Genomic DNA, 19214 nt, shown 5'->3' with positions numbered 1-19214 from the left:
GCAATTTCAATTTATGTCAATAGGAAATACAAAATATTCTATTCTGTAACTTTTCTAAGAGACGTAATATTTATGTAAATGCAGATGGTTTGGTATGAAAACTGAAGATTGGATGAAATTCTGTTTGCTCACTAACAAACCAGGCAGATTTGAAACATGAGTAGAGCCTGACCAACACAGAACTATTGCTGATGACATTCACTCAGCCAACAGAAGTAGGAGTTCCAGCAGGGCAGAGGGGAGTTCTTTTCAGATTGTCTTTAGGAAGGAAGAGCAGCCAGCCTGGTTCATTGAGCTTTGAAGTCCATTATTTCAGGAAAATTTCCTTAACCCATTTGAAATATCCATCCAGAAGGATTTGCTGAGCAACAAAAATAAGGCAGCTACCATAGAATTATTTTATCATTAATTATAGTTAATTATATTATTATAATTTTTAAAAATAATCATTAATTACAATTAATTATGATGGTATAATTAAATAAAGAACCAAGAAAACACAGAAAACAAGGATTCCATTTTTAAAATATATACTATGTTCTAGCTCTGATTTCAGATAACAGAAAGCAAGAGAAGTCACATTTAATATGATTGAATCCAGCATATTAGTGGACATAATTTAATATATTCAATTATATATATATGTATTTAATAATTTTGTAGTCTTTTCTTATTTTTAGCCTTATTTTTCTCTAGAAAAATCTGTATTTTTTTTTGTTTTAAGAAACTACTTTTCACTTCTTTTTTATTTTTTACAGAATTTGCCTGATTTTAAAATCTAGTTCAATGAATAGCTACGTTAAAAGTTTAGTGAAAACACAAAACCAATATTTATCTTCTTTTGAAAGTTATTCAGATAGATTTTTATTGACAAGAAGTACCAGTCAAGATTTATAGTTGTCTCTATTTCTTCTTGGTTTTATTTATAAAACCCAGGAGATTAAAGTACCTTTGCCATGCTGTGGAAAACATTAAAGTAGTCAAACAAGAAAACCAAGCACGATGGGAAAATACGATTTAATTATGAAGTAGCTACTGAGTCATGTTTTCCTCTTGAACACTAGTATGGCTCAGAAATACTTAGCAAAACCCAGTTTTCTGGGGAATAGAAAAAATACATTTAACATTTTGAGTAAAAAGTATATTTGGAAAAAAAAGTATATTTGGTTGGGGGTTATGCACAGGTAGCTCAGTGGCAGAATTCTTGCCTGCCATGAAGGAGAGGTGGGTTCGATTCCTGGCCTGTGCACTTCTCAAAAAAAAAAAAAATCAACAAATGTTGCTGCAATGTCATGACAATCACATGGAGACTCACCATACAGCATACCAAAAAAAAAAGCATATTGTGAAGTTGAATGCAAATGGCACTTGACTGTATGCACATCCTGACATTATATTTTCTCAAATATTAAGTTATTTATTCATCTCCCAGTTCCTCCATCTTAATGCAATGAGCACTCTGAGTGGTATATGGCAATGGAAGAGTACGCCACTCAATGTCTGTTAAAAATAACTTTTACCAGTTGGAAAAGAAATTAGCAGGTAAGCCTCCCGACCCATTGCCAAAGTGGATAGTCCCCAACATGTTCTAACCTGTTCCTTGAAGTGGGAAGCTGACCCTTTCAAACTGCATCAATTTAATCTCTTTTCAGTTTGGATTTGGCCAATGGGGTGCACTTTCAGGCAGTTGGAGGGCAGGAGGAGAGAGAGGTGGGGGTGCTTATCCCCTACTCCCCTTTGCTCTGGTGCCATGTTTGTTTGTTTTTATTCTTGTTTATTTTTATTTTTATTAGTACAGTTGTAGGTTTACAGAAAAATCTTTCAGAAGTACGGAGTTCCCATACACTCCCAGCACCCCCCCCAACATACATATACAGTTTCTTCTATTATTAACCTTTTGCATTGGCATGGTACCTTTGTTACAAATCATCAATTGATGAACCAATATCATTATAATTATATTATTAACCGTAGTCCATTGTTTACATTAGTCTACTCTTTGTATTATTCGGTTCTATGGTGTTTTAAGAAAAATTCTGCTAACGTATACATAGCCTAAAACTTCCCATTTTTACCACTTCCATATGTATATTTTGGCGGTGACAATTACATTCAAAATGTTATGATATCGTCACTGCCATTCATTTCCAGGACTTTTAGGTTCTGTTTGGGACAATGGGAAAGCACCATGGTTTTGACAATGGCTGTCTTCCCAACTACAGCTCCCAACAGACCTCACCTCTTCTACGCTAAATCACCAATCCCAGCTCTCTCCCTTATAGTAAATCTATTTCCACAACACACACACACCATCACCACCACCACCAACACCACCATCCCATCTCTTCAGGCCCAGGGGTAGTAGCTCCCTGCAGCGGCTAATTCCTGGGCATCAGCAAACCTCGTTGGTTCTCCTAACTGGTCATCATCTCTGTGGATTGTCCCTTCATTAAAGTCTCTTCATTTAATTTATTTCATTTGAATTTGGTTTTCTGCTAGGATCTTTGACTACTACAGGATTTTAAGTCCTTGGCTTGAGAACATTTTTGTAAAGAACAGGGGGAGTATTAGCTGGCAGCATGAGTAGACTGTTTAATCAAGCAAATTTATAGCTCTTTGTACAGTCATCTTCAATAAATGGATGCTTATGATGGATTATATCTCAGTGTTATATCCTTCCTCTCCTCTGATCAAGTGTTTTTTTCTTTTTAAGAAATGCTATGGCACCATCATGCAATACATTATTTCCAAATTGTGTCTGATGTACAATTTGGAGATGTAACTAATTCATCAGATAAAGTAGCATCAGCTCTCAAAGCAATCTCGATGATCTAGAATCTCAGATACATAGAATTGGAGTTTTTGAAATTGCACACAAATACTATGTTTCTGTGTATGAATGTACATACACTGGGTGATTTGCTTTCATTAATTCAGCATGAGATAACATGGTGATTTGACTGAATATTAATTACATTTTAGGCTTCATTAAAAAAAAATCAAAGGCCAAATATACACTGCACCCATGAGCATGCATCTGGAGATCTGCTCTCAGTTTGTGGCACTACCTAAACAGACAAGCAAGCAAGAGAACTGAGAGCTGAATGGTGCCGGGTTTTGAGGCATGGGTTTTATTCTCAGTTCCCCCATTTGTTAGCTGTAAAATTGGAGCAAGTTGCATACCCCGTGTTCATCTTTCTTTTTTTTGAGTAAGGAAAAAAATCATTTTATTCCCCCATAAACACCAAACCAATGTGTTTCAAAATACTTAGCTAAATCACCAATCCCAGTTGCTGCCTTAGTTCAAATGTTCACCAAGAAAATAGTCAAGCAGCAGAAATTCATTGAGATGCCTTCTAGAGAAAACAGCCAAAATACTATATAATTTATTAATTTAGTAGTTTAGTCTCTCAACACTTAGCAAATTCATTTAAAAATTACTACTCCCATTGGTTTATAGTAACATTAATATAAATGCATAATTTCAAAGTCCACATTCCTTTCACTGTGAACACAAACCTTCCTAAAAGATAGTTGTGGGCTGGGGCACAGTAACGAATGGCTGCTGGGATAGTACTGTTCAAATCCAATAGACTGGCAGGTTTAGAAAGGCATAAATTTTACATACAGTCTCAGTATGCTACTATTTCTCACATTTTTGCTGTACATACTTGTCTTATGTTGTATAAATTATTTCCTCATATTCAAGTAAGAGCAATACATTTTCATCTTCATTCCTAAATAAGCCTTTTATCAATGAAAAATGAAAAAGAAGTTCCCGTGTTTGTTAACTCTATTCAAGTGATGGATTTAAATATTTTCTTCACTGCATGCACAATTTTTACCCTCTCTTGGTGCCTTACTACAGCTTGGCAGTAAGATGTCCAGTGCCTTTCTAAAAACTGCATCCAACAGATTCTTAGATTGTTAAATCTGCAGTTGAATCCTTCTTAAGACAATGAATTATAGCAGAGTCCCCCAAAAATGTATAACTATTCATTAACACCCTTGGAACCTGCAAATAATCCCACATGTGCATATAATTCAAGCATAAACCTGTGGGGAGAGTTTAAAAAATAAATACTACAATATTCTTTCAACTCTATCAAAATGCTGCCTCAGTGATTAGATGGAAAGATTAATATTACTAATAGGAAGAGTTAAATTATTTTAAAGACTGTTTTCCAAATGATTAGAATGATTTACAAAACAAAAGTAAGAGCCTATACCAATGCATTTTTCCTGTAGTGTAATGTAATTGCTAATATGATGTATAATTTTTAAGCAACGAGTACAAATATAAATAGGTAGAAACCAACACTAAATCAGAGTTTGGTGAAAAGCTTCTCAGCTGATGCAGTTCAGGGAGGGGGTTAAGGGAATTCAGAAGGGACAGACGGGGCTTTCTAGTGGGAACATCATCTACGTGCCTTATGGTTCTTATCATTTCACATGTAACATCCATTGTTGCAGGAAGGTAAATCCTTTCCAGGTATCCTGGCCAAGAATATACTTTATGCAGCATAGTAAAATCACTTTAGTATTCCTAATACCTCATTTGCATTTATATTTGGAGATACACATAATTATATATGCATATCAAAAACTACAAACAGAATTTTGAAATACTTTTATCCCACTTTTAAAAAGTTAAGCCTGAACCATCTACTACAGAATTTTCTAGACTATCTAAGCTCAGGGATAAAAACCAAAAGAAAGCGTTACCATTTCTTTGATAAATGGCTTGTGTGAAACTTCAGGCTCACTCGTCTTTTTATGATGGGTTTATTTGATGAGGATTGTAATCCATTGATTGTTTAATAACAATTTTATCAAACTAAATTCTTTTATTAACAGGCATTATAAACAAATACTAATCTTATTTAAAAACCATGAGTGCCACACTGGTGAATACACAGTTCATGAATAACTTAATAAGTATTTCCCATTTTAAAAGGCTACACACAGCATACAAAAAACTATACTAAACAAAAAAAGCTATAATATGGATACATGATTGATGTATCTAAAATTATATATATATATACATACGTACAGTATATATTAACATAATAATTAACGTTAATTATGTGTACAGTACATTTTTCCCTGATTCCCTTCATGTTTCACTTTCTCCAGAAACTGAATTCTGTACTTCCTCTTCTAAAATAAGTACAATCAGGTTATCCTGGGACAGCAAATTATATTTCATCACAAATTTAGTAAACCGATGACACAAAAATGTTTCATTTTCATATTCATCAAATATCTGCCAGTGATGAAAGTAAGTATGTGAAACTATTCTGTAAATGCTACAGCAAAGTGTAGGATCCTAGTTCTGCTACAGATGATTCCTTTATGCTAACTCTGCTGGGAAAATATTTATTGCTGTTGAGAAGACGTGCAGCGCCATTGAGGGTGTGCCTAGTGTAGTCTGCGGCAGGGCACTCGTCTGGAGAATTATGAGCTGTGTAGAGAAAAGCCCATTGTTCAGTTGCTGTCCTCAGAGTACCACGTGTCTGGATGGCATTCACTCTGAAGTTTGGCAGCAAGTCCATTTACTTCATGGCAGAGCCTTCATCTTGGCCTTCAGGTGGATCAAGAATTTTGTCAATATTAGAGCGATCTGCCCTTATGTTCTGTTGAATATACTGGTGAACAGCTAGTGTACTGTCCATTTCATCAAAAGATTCATCAGGCCAATTATAGACATCCCGTGCTTTGGTGCCCAACCTGCTCCACCTCAGCACTGCAGTCCCCTCTGCCGTGACCACTGTCCCAAAGCCCGGGCCCCATGCCCATCTTTGACACGAGGATCCTAAGACTTTGGGAGTATTCAAAGAGAGTTACATGAAGCAGTGCCCAGCACATTCTAAATACTCTTCAAACAAGGGCTAGAATAATAATCATCATCATTAGGATGTGACCGGTCTGGAAACCATGTCACATGAATAACAAGCGAAGGAACTGAGGGGGCAGTTTAGCTTTTGGGAGACAAAATGTTGTCGAGGGATAAGATATGTTTCTTTTGACTTATTCCAGTGGCAGAAGGAATAAGTCTAGTACATTGGAATTAGACAATCAGTACAAGTAATAATGAAATATAATTTGGCACAATATCAGAAATACACTTTCTAATTTCTTGAGCTGTCCAACAAGGTGCCAGGCTGATGGATATTGTCTTTTTGAGTTCCTCAATGAAAACCTGGGTGATCACAGTTGCAGAGCCTGATTTTAGCAGGCCCTCCTGCAATGAAGGGTGGGAGGGGAAGTGGGTAGGGCAGAGGGAAAAGTGACAAAATGATCTTTAGTTTCCTTTTGGACTGCTATTCTGAACTCTGTGTGTATGTTGGACTGAAAGTCAGGAAAATGCTGGTGACCTTTGTATTCATGTCACCTCTTTCAAGTGGTCAGTGGTCCCGAAACAGGATCCTTTCTCTGTATTCACAATAACGCTCTATTTTCCTGCTCAGATGGTGGCACACAGTGGCTTCTGGGTTGCCATCTTGCGGACTTAAAGAAACCAGGGGTAGGAGCTTACTCACTGGAACAAATCCCTTTTAAAAAGTGCATCTTCCTTTTCATGAACAGAATGAAAAATGTATTGAACAGGAGAAAGAATGAAAAAAGACCTGCCATGTATTTTTGCCCTAAATTGAGCAGGCTCTGCAACACTTAAATGCATATTAGTCTTAATGCCTTTTTCTGCTTTTACCACTAGTAGTTGATAATTATAGCTTTTCAAAGATATTCGGTGCATGCCACATTTTTGCATGGAAAAGTGGTTGATATACTTCTAACTCAATCCACAGATGTGTTATCTTTAGAAGGCACGGGAAGAAGCCAGAACTGACAGAATAATTACCGAGTTAGGCACCCAGTGAAGACAAAAAGTGGGCCCGAGACTGTGAAAACCCTTTCGTATAAAAACCTGTTTCAACATCAGGGCTCCTGCTGGGACAGAAATAGCAATGTCTACCATTTCTGAGCAAATTTGGAGAAAATGTCAATGCAATATCTCAGGGATAATTTGTTTTTGAAAAATCAGAGTTCTTTCTACTGGATACTTTTTGCAGGTTTGTTTTCAGCTTTTCCAAGCTCTGCTTGCCTTTCCCTGTCTGCGTTTTAGCCGTTTGTGTGAATGGTGATGACAACAAAGGAAAGAAATGAGCCTCTCACAAATCAGCCTCAAGTGTTTAAGGTCACGCAGATTACTTCCAGGTAGGAAATGGAATTGCATCTCCTGAGAGGGATTGCATGGGTGATTGAATGGGATGTATGTGGACGTCCCTTGCAGTCCTGAGAGTCTCTGGGTTCTGTGATCACAGCAACTAGAGTGTTGCGTAGCACGTCCTACCTCGTCCACTGGCTCTTTCAAATGCCAGATAAAGTGAGAACGGGAATGGAATATTCGTAAATGCAAATTCAGAGGAAGGACAAACAGAAACCGGGTTGATTTCTTTGGTTTAATGAGCGATGCTGATGATAAAAGAGTTGTAGATACAGGAAAATGGAAACGATTTTTATTTATTAAATTTAATTTCATGCCAGGTCTTCTAGCAGGACTGTTATATACATGATTGATTCTATTATTATCAACATTTTATGGATGAGAAAATCAGGAATTGTGAATAGATGTCCTTAAGTAGTGTTGTGAAGCTGACACTTCTTGGAGCAAATTGTCTTAACTACCATATCATCGGAGCAAATTGTCTTAACTGCCATATCATCCTGCCTCTCTGTAGCTGACACTAGATTTACATCAGGCCATATACCGTTGGCCCTCAGGAATTCAGCGAGTGCCAAAAGGGGCGTAGACTTTTTTTTTTTTTTTTTTTGCATGGGCAGGCTCCGACAGAGACATTTTGTTGTACACTGCCAGTGCCTCACTTCACCTGCATGTGGGTGGGTGAGAAGTAGGGAAAGAACTCAGAGGATCACTCAGTGGCAGGTGCAATTTAGAATGCAGTGGAGTTATTACCCTCCAGGAGCAAACTTCAGCCAATGCCATGAGAGATGGGAGTTGGTGAATGCCCCAAGCTCTCTGTTCTCCAGGAGGATACTTTGAGGCGCATTCTACCCCATCCCTTACAGTATTTCCAGCTAGCAGGAGTGTGCTACCACTCAGTGCCAGATGGCAACCAACCCATCTCATTGTCCCCTCTCTCCATCTCATTTGTGTATTCTGCTTAAATCCTTGATTCCTATGCTGCATTGAGGGAGGCCAAACTAAGACACTCCCTAGGATATGTATCTGCCATATTTGTGATAGGCATAATCCCTCTAATGGATTACAATGCCCATTGAACCATGGAGTTGGCTGTCACCAAACATAAATTTCTTATGGAATATTTCTGTGGCATTAAATATCTATGTCATGAAAGTTAATGGTAATATAACTGAAATTTGCTTTATGAGATTCACTTACTCAATAAATTAAAAGATACTCTCCCACCACACATTAATATGATTCCTTTGAAGTCTTCAAAAAGCCTGGTGACTTATCATGAATATTTCAAGGTCATTTTTTTCTGGTATTCTTCCCAGCCTAATCCCGGAAGCACTCTGCTATTAATTTCCTTTATGGTATTAGATGAGTCAGAGATTGTAAATGAAGTGACTGTATTCTCATTCTTTTTGAAAATATTTCACACCAAATCTCTTTGCATCTACCCCAATACCTAATATTTAGCTAGAATGGGTCATAGCAACTGCAGTTGACTTGAGAAAGAGTTTCTTTTTTTTTTTTTTAGTGCAGTGAGCAAAGTCATCATGTGAATTTTTTTCAATCTCTAAAATTAATGGAAAGATGCATCCAATAATTGGGACAATTCATAGGTGATGCTTTACATCTGAGAACAGTACAGTTCTGGAGTGATGGAGTTGCTCACAGTTATTACATCAGAGTTCTTCTAAATTCTGCTGTTTTCTCCTTGTTTGTGCTTTCGTCATCCTCTGCTCCTCAACTGTCCAGATGGCTTTGCTCAGTGCCTTAGCAGAGAGCTGGAAGATTTATATTTTTTTCCTTAGTAAGATCCCTGATGTTTGGGTCCATCTTTAAGGTCTCTGTGTTTAGTGGAGCATTCTCTAGCCATGTCATACTTTGTAACAATAACCAACCAAGGTGGAGGATTTTATTGGAGGAATTCTATCATTTACAACCAACTCGATCAAATTGAACTAAAAATAAGCACTGGTTCTTGGAAGCTAATGCACCTCCCCCTTACCTTCCTTCCTTTCTCTTTCTTTTATTTGTCTCTCTTATCTTCCATCCCTTCCTTCTTTCCTGTGTTCATCTAGAAACATGTAATATAGGCATTTGGGGAGCTATCTTAGCTCTGAAATTCTCTACAAGGTTCCCTGGGACCCAGTCCTGGAATTCTGTCCTATTTTGAAAATTGATAACAGCTATATAAGAATTCTGCTAGGAAAATTCTGCACAATTTTCATTGTGAATATTCTGTTAAATGGCAATATCTTTAAAACATCTGCATTTCAGAAGACTCAATTTGCAAAGCATTGTTCTACTTTAATTTTTCACTCATAGGATGCCACTCCTAGGAAATAAACATTTTTCTGGCCAGCAGAGATTGCTCTCTTGTTTATTTCCTTTTCTGTTTTAATTTTTACTTCATCTCTTAGCCTTTTTTACCAAAGCCAAAAGTTCAAGAGAGAAGTGAGCAGAAACTCCCAGGAGTTTGTTGGTCATGTGAACACAGAAGGTAAAATAAGGCAAAGAGATGCTGCATGTCTACTGAGAAAGCACTGAGATTTTACGTAGAAGATTTGGATTCATATCCCAGTTTTGCCATTAATTAATTGCCTTGGGCAAGCATCAGGGTCCTCATCTGTCATGTCCCTTCCAAGCTCCAGACATGTGTTACCTGCTGGAGATGTAAGATCAATAGCATGTAAGTGGTGTCGTTGAGGAGCATCATACAAGTGAGGGTAGCCAGACATTAAAAGAAATATTGTTTGCATGTTAGAATAGAGAAAGTGTTATAGTATGAAGCTCTATTGATAGTGCTCAGTGACCCCTGGAAAAGAGACATTTGTTTCTCTCCAAAGGCACTGGAGCAGAAAAAGCCAAACAGAAGAGATATTGGACTTGGATTTAGAAGGATAAATAGGATTTTTATCTGATGAGCACAGTAGAGGAAAAATATACTAGTAGAACAGCATAAGTCAATTCTGTAAGCTTCAGAGAGGGCTTGTGAGTACAGTGTCCAGGATGGAAACTATGTTGGCTTAATGAGGATCTATGATTGATGGTATCATGTCTGTCTGCCCCATCACCTGTCCTTGAGGACACCAGAGGTCATGGATGCCAGAATTCCAGCTGGGAGAATTGCTCCTGTGTTCTTTACAAGCCTAGCCACAAATTAGTTCTCCATGAACCCTTCTTGACTTTGTATTATAGTTTCTGTTCCTTATCTATCCTTTGTGAGTACAATAACCCAACTGTGGAATGGTAACTCTGCTTGTGGCATAGCATCCTTCTTAGAGTGCTCCTTCCTGCAGCTGGCCCTCAGCTCCAATCTTTGGGCCTCTGTGCCTCTGATTCCCAGCATTCTTCTCACCCAGCCAGCATTATACACCATGGCTTGTGATGGAAGCCAAACAGTACAATAGCTCTTGTAACCACCTGACAGGGTGATTGTGAGGGACAAAGATGAAAATATGTGTTCACTTTGGAGGTAAATAAACTTGGCTTCTGACTGAATGAGCCAGGAAAAGTTATTTATTTTCTCTAGGTCTCAGTTCCCTCATCATATGATAGGGATAGAAATATGTACTTTTTAGAGTTGCTGTGAGGATTTTCATCAAATTAATATGCCATATGCTATATGCAGGTTACTATTCTGAGGGCTCGGAACACAGCTGAGAACAAAGTCCTTGCCTCCTGGGGCTCAGAGAGGAAACAAACAATTAACTACATGATATAATGTCAGACAGAGATTGGGGTGGTGGGGAAGAAAATTAAGGAGGTAGGGAAAGAGCAACAGAGTGAGGCTAGCAATATTGAACAGAGTGGTCAAAGAAGGTGTTACTCCTGAATAAAGTAAGAGTTGGGCAAACCCTGCAGAAATCTGGCAGAAGAGTGTTTCAGACATAGGGAACTGAACATGCAAAGGCTCTGAGACCGGAATGATCTCAGCACAGTGCGTGATGAAGGAGTGTTAGAAATAAGGTGGAGATGTAACCAGGAGGAGTTGGGATTTTATTCCAAGAGTGAGCAATGTCTTTGCAGGATATACTTCGAAAAGTGAGATGGTCTGGTGATCTTATGTATGTTTTTAAAAGATTAATCTGGCTGCCATGTGGAGAATTGACTCCAGGTAGGAAGAAAACATGATTTGGGAGACCAGCAGTTATGTGGATGAAGGAGTGAGCCTCAAGCAGAGATGGTAGGAAATGGTTAGAATGGGATAAACTTTGGAGATTGAGCTGGCAGCATTTGATTATGAAGTGGAAATGAAGAGGGAGGAAACTAGTCAGGGGTGCACAGGCTCTTGGTCGCAACAGCCTGGTGAATGACGTGATTTTGTGCAGACTGCTGGGCTCTTCTTCAGACATGGGTCTGCTCGTTCCTCCACCTCTTCCTTCATGTCTTTGCTCAAATGTGACCCTTGCAACAGAATCTTCTCTGACCATTCTCTGAGCAGCCTTCTTAAAATTGTACTGTCTCTCCCTTCCACATCCAGGGTTTGCTTTCCTCTATAGCACTGATCCCCATCTAACATATTATGTGTCTTAATTATTGCTTTTCTCTTCTAGAATGTAGGCTTCTTGACGGCATATGTTTTAATCTGCTTTGTTCACTACGTTTTGGTCCATAGCACCTAGAACATTTTCTGGCACATGATAGGTGTTCAATAAATATTTGTTGAATATGTTAATGAATGACAGAAGGAAGGGAGGGAGGAAAGAAGGAAGGATAGATGAAGTCTGGGAGAGGAAAGTCAGGAATTCCATCAATAGCTCTATGAAACAGCCAGGTGGAAATATCTAGTAGGTCATTAGCTATAAGATGAGAGAATCTGAAATAAGATAAGGTATATACAATGACTAGTATCTTTCTCGTCACATAATAACCCTTACTGTTAGAAATATTATTATTCTATTTAAGCCCCTGCCTCCACCTCTTACTGCAGTTTAGTTGAAATTATGAGGCCTGTAATTCTCAGCCCTGTGGTTTCATGGCCATGTGGTTGGAAAAAAAAAGTGGAAGGGAAATGACTACAGCTCAACTTTGTCCTTTCGTAGGGCATTCAAGCATCACCATTACACAGTTGGATGCTTATACAGGTTTCCCATTTCCTTTGTAGGGTCCCATCTTTGTGCTGAATATTAATTCTCATCCGCATTCAAGACCATAATCAAGCAGGGCTGGTAATCAGAATGGCGTGTACAGCAAAATCAAAGCTTTTTACATCCAAATCAAGACCACACAGTAAATTATAGGAATGTGTGTTCTGGTTTAATCAAAAATTCTTGCCTCCATCTTTGATACAGAGAGAATTAAAAGATTTGGTTTAAAAAAATGGCCAAGAGGAATATGTTATGAATTTAACTCTTAAAACGTAGCATATTATTACCTGTTTTTTAAGCAAAAAGATTTTTCTGAATGCCTCACATGCTACTGTTCTCTTTCAGAACATAAGGACCACAAATGCAGGAAGTCTTTTAGTTTTGTCTCTATGTAGTGCCTCAGAATGAGCTGTCATCCCCAAAGTTCCTTACAAGTGAGATCTATAAGCACAAGCAGAAGTGGCCAATGTACCTGTACTATATTGTAGAGTAGGTTCGTGTCTTTGGTGTGAATTTGAGGGAAAGGTTTGGGGTTGATTGTTTCTCACTGAGAAGGAAATAATTGTTAAGCTTGATGGCCTTCTTTCTTTTCTAATCTTCACAAATAAAAGAATTATTTGTTTTTACCTGTCCTTAGTAGCTAATCAATCAGTAGGTTTATCTTTGAAGAAATATTTTCTGCTTTTAATAAACATACAAGTTATGTGAGGAAGATTAAATAGACTTTAATATCAAAGACTTAACATGTATAAAAAGGAAAAAAAAAGTCTTTAGCTTCAGCACATCTTGTCCAAAATTATCCTCCTTCAACTTCTGTAAATGTATAGGTAAATTTTTAACCTACCTAATGATTTATACAATAGCCTGCTTTAATTTGCATACAGTCTCCACCTACAGAAGATCATCTCTTAATGAGGTAACACTTCTTTGCAAATGTACTAAGAAACCCAACTGAGGGGGAGTGCAGTGTGGAAGATGCTCAGGCAGGTTTGATGTCTCCCTGGGCTGTGGCATGTGCAGCCTTAATAACGTGAGCTTTTCAGATGCCATCTTGATCCCGGATCCCATTGCCACCACGTCCTAGCTGATGTTAGTTAGCTGTTGCTATTAGTTTTACTTGCAAACCGACTCTTCTCCATGAGGAATGACCATCCAGAGGTCTGGAGTGAGTCTTCTTTTCTTTTTTTCACCCCACATCTTGTCAATTTTGTGTCCTTTATCATTTTGCCTATTGTTTCCTAATTTCCTAATCTACTGTCATTGTTGAGGTCTTCAGCATCTTTCATCTGGATGGACCACAGTGAAGCTTTCCTAAGTAGACTTACCTCATCGATGGCCTACTATCAATCTACTTCTGTAATCCTGCTAGAGTAACATTTTAAAAGTCCAAGTTAGATCCTATTATTCCCTGATTTAAATTTACCCATGGGTAAATCTATAGACTCCTAAGTGTGTCATCTAATGCCCTTCATTATCTCCCCTGTCTTTTTTCTTCAAAGTCATCTCTTGCTGATGCCCCCAAACACACACATGCATGCACACACACGAGTGCACCCCCACTCTACCTTCCAAGCACATTTAGCTTTAGGCACCTGTCTTACCCTTGGCATGCCATCTGTACATAGGTCTCAGGACCTTTGCTCTCCCTCTCAACTCTCTTACTGGATCTCTTTATAAAGGTGCTTTAGTATGTGCCTGTGGAAATATGTGAAAGGCCATTAAAATAGGAGCAGTAGAGACTATTTACTCAGAGCTTGCTGTAGAAAGGGAGTCAGCCACCTCCAGTTGCATTTGCAGAGATTCAATTGCAGGGAATTGGGAAAGCTTCATAAAGGAAAAGAGGGACGACTTCAGGTATGTCCTGATTGGACGTTGCTGGCAGGAGGAAAGCAGAAGTGGGCTAACCAGCAGTGGGAGCTGATATGGTTGGTTTAGGGAATATATTTGACTTTCTCCGATTGGTCTTAAATTAGAGAGAAGCTGGGTGTGGGGTGGGGTGCACAGAATAGGGAAGCTGGCAGTCACTGACCAAGTCCTGAGCATTCTGGGCTGATTAGTGGTTTGGCTTCCCAGACTGGTTACTGCCGAAGTTATGGGTCAAGAGTTCTGTTTTCTAGGTGTTGCCCATTTGTATATTCAGTCTCTCATACCCAATCAATATTTGGTGTATGAATAAATGAATATTTTATCCTAGTAAGTTTTCTTACTAGCAGTGTCCCAGGAAGTCCTCTTCCCCCTTAAATGATAAAATTCTAATATCTCATCTTCTTTATCTCTCAACAAAACAAGTTTGCCTTCCTTACTATATAGAAAAGGGAGCCTCCACACGAGTCTAGATTTGCAGATTCCTTGCCCCCAGGAATTTTTCTCAGTCTGCTCTCTTAACCACTCTGCTGTACTACCATCCTCAAATGAAACACAAATTGGGAGGCATGTGGTCTCTCATTTTCCACAGTTCTTTCCTATTGCATATCCAACATGGCCTGCCTGTTTTCTTTACCTTATTTGCCTAGGATGAAAGTCAATGGATGCTATAACTTGAGATTCTTACATGAGTCTTCCTTTACAGATAAGAAAGCTGAGGCTGAATGTTTTTTATGACCTTCAGAACTAACTTTTCCCACTTATAAAACACTAATAATAACATGCTACCCACTCCAGAAGGATCATGCAGATGAATGAAATAATGTTTGTACAGAACTTGACATTCTATACAATATTCTAATAACATGGTGTCTACTCTATGAAATGTTCAGATTCTATTTCAATAGAAACAAAAGCCAACGTAGAAAAAAATCTGAACTGCTTGTCACGCTTTTACATGAAGGCGTGGGGCTCTTTTGATGCCATCAAGCAGTTTAGAAGCTTGATCCTAGCAAAGTTTCTGAAGAATGTGATTGGTTTGAAAGGGAGGAGGTGATGGTGGTATTTATTCATATTCATCTTTGTGGAAAACAATGGGCTACAATATGAACTGACAAACCACTTATGCAGCTACATTCACGGAAATCTGTGTCCTCATCTCCGAGGGAAAGTTTTAGCTAAGCAAGTTAATTTTTTCTTTAGACATTTGCATTGTAATTGTATTGGGTCTGAATGTGCATCTGTATGGAAATTATGTTCTTCTTTCATCATATTCTTTGGACAGGGATTAATATGGTTTCTTACAAGTCATTATATAATAATTTTTTTTTTATTGCATGCTTAATTATGTTTGTGTTTGGGTCCTTCATAACTAAAGGCTTGAAACCTTGGTCTGAAGCTGCCTTTATTGTTGTTACCAGATACACAACTTGGGTTGTATGTATGGACTTAGTTTAGAGGAACTAAGGAATGCTATGATAGTATATAGGGTTTCAGATATTAGTAGAGAAAGATGATGAAATATACGTGGCATAGAAAAAGCATGTGATGTTTAAACTAACATTTTTATCGTAACTGTTATGATGCTTTTCAAAATTGTGACAATGTAAATTATCTAAGGGGATTATATTTCAGGAGAATTCAAATGACTTCAGATCCTTAAAACCATCTGTGCTATGATTACCCACAGAAGTCCTGACATTCTTCGTTTTCCTCCAGTATCCAAGGTAATGAATGAGGGTGTGTTCAACAATATGACTTTCCAGATTTAGTGGAAGAGGTGTAATAACCACCATTCATTACCAAAACCTTTTATTTACCCCAAACAAAAACTCTGTTCCCATTAAATAAGAACTCTCCATTGCCTCTCTCCGCAACCCCGGGTAAACTCCAATCTATTTTCCAGCTCTATGAATTTGCTTTTTCTAGATATTTCATATAAGTGGAAATCATACAATATTTATTCCTTTGTGTCATTATTTTGCTTGACTGTTTTCAAGAGCAATCTATGTTGTAGCATGTATCAGAATTTCATTCCTTTTTACTACTGAGTAATATACTGTTTTACATATATAGGACCTTTTATTTATCCATTCATTTACTTATGTACACTTGACTGTTTCTCCCTTTTTGACTGTTGTGAATAATGCTGTGAGTATTGGTGTGCAAATATCTGTTTGTCTCTATTTTCAATTCCTTTAGGTATATACCTCAAAGTGGTATTCTTAGGTCATACGGTAATTCTAACTTTTTGAGGCACTGTCAAGCTATTTTTCACATCAGCTGCATAATTTTTTATTCCCACTAGCAATGCATTATAGTTCCAATTTATCCATATCTTTCCCGACACTTGTTATTTTAAGTTGTTCATTTTTTGGAGTCACCCTAGTGGGTGTGAAGGGGCATCTCATTGTGGTTTTGATTTGCATTTCCCTACTGACTAATGATATTGAACATCTTTCCATGTGTTTATTGACCATTTGTATATCTTTTGGGGGAAAATGTTTGTTTGGATGCTTTACACATTTTTGAATTGAGTTGTTTAACTTTTTGTTACTGAGTTATAGGATATATTTATATATTCTGAATATTGGTTCCTTATCAGATATATGGTTTGCAACTATTGTCTCCCATTCTGTAGGTCTTCTTTTCATTTTCTCTACAATGTCCTTTGAGAATATTTATTTATTTTTAAATGTTTATTATGGTTGTATCTGTAAGCATTTAAACAGAAAATATCCCATTTTAACCATTCTAAGTGTATAATTCAGTGTTATTGCCATAGAATTTATTTTTAAATATAAATTTCTCTGTATTTTACTAAATGACCCTCACTGTTCCCCTACCCTCACACCAGCCTACCCATTTCGGATAGTTGTGAGTGGTTGGGTAAACCCTGGAGGCTTTTTTCTTCAAGCCCTTTAATGCACCTCTGGATAGCTTGGGGTGGTTGTTATTCTAGTTCAGTGAGTCCTGGGTGGGGCCCAGATTCTGCATTTCTAACCAGCTTCTGGGTCGTGATAACCATTGCTGAAAGGACACTTCAAGTAGCAAGGCCCTAACGCAGTGCTGCCTGGTAGAACTGCTTGCCATGGTAAACATGGTCTAACTCAGCAGTGTCCAAAGCAGTAGCTGCTTTCCACTTAAAATGTGGCTAGTGTAGATGTGGAACTGAATTTTAATTTTATTTAAACCTAATTTAAATTTAAATAGACACAGCTCAGATTTGACAACACTAAAGGACTTATTATAAGGTGTTTTTAAAATTAATTTTTATTTACAAACACTTTATACCCACCAAGCAAATACGCCCCTTTTCTCATTCCTGCATTCCCCCAGTGACCTCTAATTTAGTTTCTGTCTCTAATAATAAGATTTTTAGAGTTCATCAGCTTTATCCCAGAGAAGGATAATCTCAAGGTAGGGGGCTTCTTCCTACTTATTTCTGCATTTCCAAAATTTTGCACAGTCTATGCCAAATAAATGGCATTCCTCTTAAGAGATGTGGTCCACATTTTTAAGGGCAGATTCGTAGTACTGTTGTATAATAAAAATATTTGACTTTGAAGCTAGAAGACATGGCCCGGTAGGTAGTTCTGCTATTACCAATTACAGGATACTTCTTGACAAGTCACTTAAACCCTGTAGGCATCAGTTTCCTCATCTCAAAATAGCAGTCATGATTATGGTGATAACTATCTCACAGGGTTGCTATGTAGTTCGCATGACATTTTCGCCCGATCATTTTTTAAAGTGGAATTTGCTCTTCATTTCCAGTGTTAGGTCAGCATATATGGTTTCATTTCCCTTAAATACTTATGTTTTTGGAGAAATAATATAGAAAGATGGCTTAGACATTAGGTAATAATACAAAGCTATGCACGGTTTTGCATCTTCCCTGGTGGAAAAAGCATTCTGATGGTGGACATCATCATCAAAGGCTTTGGGAAGTTTCCTTTATTTCATTTCATTTTGTTCTATGTGGAAATAAACAGAATCTTTTTTTGGTCTGAGATTTTGTGCTGTTTTGTTCTAAGCCCCTCATAAAAATGTGTCACAAATGCACTGATTGACTCTAATTGAAATTTTATAAATCCATCTCATTTTAAATATACCCCATTCGATCTTGCCAAATACATCATTTCTTCTTTATTTATGGTGATGAAGCAAATAAAGACCATATTTTCTTTTTTGTTTTTCATGAGCAGATTTGCTTTGGGACATCTTTTTTAGTTTTTTTTTTTTTTGGTATCCTTTGCTGTGTGTATATGTCTAAATAAATATATTTTGTGTGTGTATATATATTTATGTTTTATATATGTATTTTATATATATATTTTAAGTCAAAAGCATTGCCTGCTTCACAGTAATAAGAAAATCACAATAGTTCACAATCAGCAAGTGTGCATAGTACCATGCTAATCTCTTTACATATACGTATATAGAAAACCATTGTGTAGTGAATCTGGCTGAATAAACCTTCAGGCTCTTTTACTATCTGCTGATGTGCTGAGTTCTGAAAATATTGATAATCCTTTTATTACTAATGATGGCACGGGGCAGCCATCAGGGACCTTTGCACCATCATGATTTATGTATGGGTTGAACTGGGAGCTTCACTGTTTAAGAATGATTGATTAAGACAAAACAAGGCATTTCTCAAAGAGAACAGATTGATTTTATATTTCTTAGTTAAAGTGTTTTTAGTTTGTAATTCAGCTGTTTGCTTTTATATACTCTTGAACAATTTCCACAGGCCTTATTAAATAATTTAAAGATTTTCTTTAAAACTTGATGTTGTAAGGAATTTAATATTTGTATTCATCATTTTCCTTGTAGACATTTTACCATCATTGTAGATTATGTTTAATAGTAAATTAGCTTATATATATTTATATATATATAAGCCAGTGTGACATTAACCATTCCATGCGCCTATATCAGAACGATGTTTAGTTCTATATTTCTACCACGGGGACATGGATCAGATATAATCTGGTCCTCTCGCCATCTGTGCTCTAGTGCTTTCTCCTCTGCCT

The 19214-nt window shown here is 37.4% G+C and overlaps 1 protein-coding gene and 1 pseudogene across 3 annotated transcripts in view; one reads left to right on the top strand and one right to left on the bottom strand.

Moving 5' to 3' along the window:
* The window catches only part of PLCB1 (phospholipase C beta 1), a 706046-nt gene that overhangs the window by 283373 nt on the left and 403459 nt on the right, over positions 1–19214 (top strand). The window lies entirely within an intron of this gene.
* On the bottom strand, positions 5120–5768 carry LOC143678315 (MOB-like protein phocein pseudogene; annotated as a pseudogene).

The sequence above is a fragment of the Tamandua tetradactyla genome, chromosome 1, assembly GCF_023851605.1.
Source record: "Tamandua tetradactyla isolate mTamTet1 chromosome 1, mTamTet1.pri, whole genome shotgun sequence".
Taxonomy (NCBI): Eukaryota; Metazoa; Chordata; class Mammalia; order Pilosa; family Myrmecophagidae; genus Tamandua; species Tamandua tetradactyla.
Note: the sequence above shows the minus strand (reverse complement) of the source record. Positions and strands in the feature narration are given on the sequence as shown.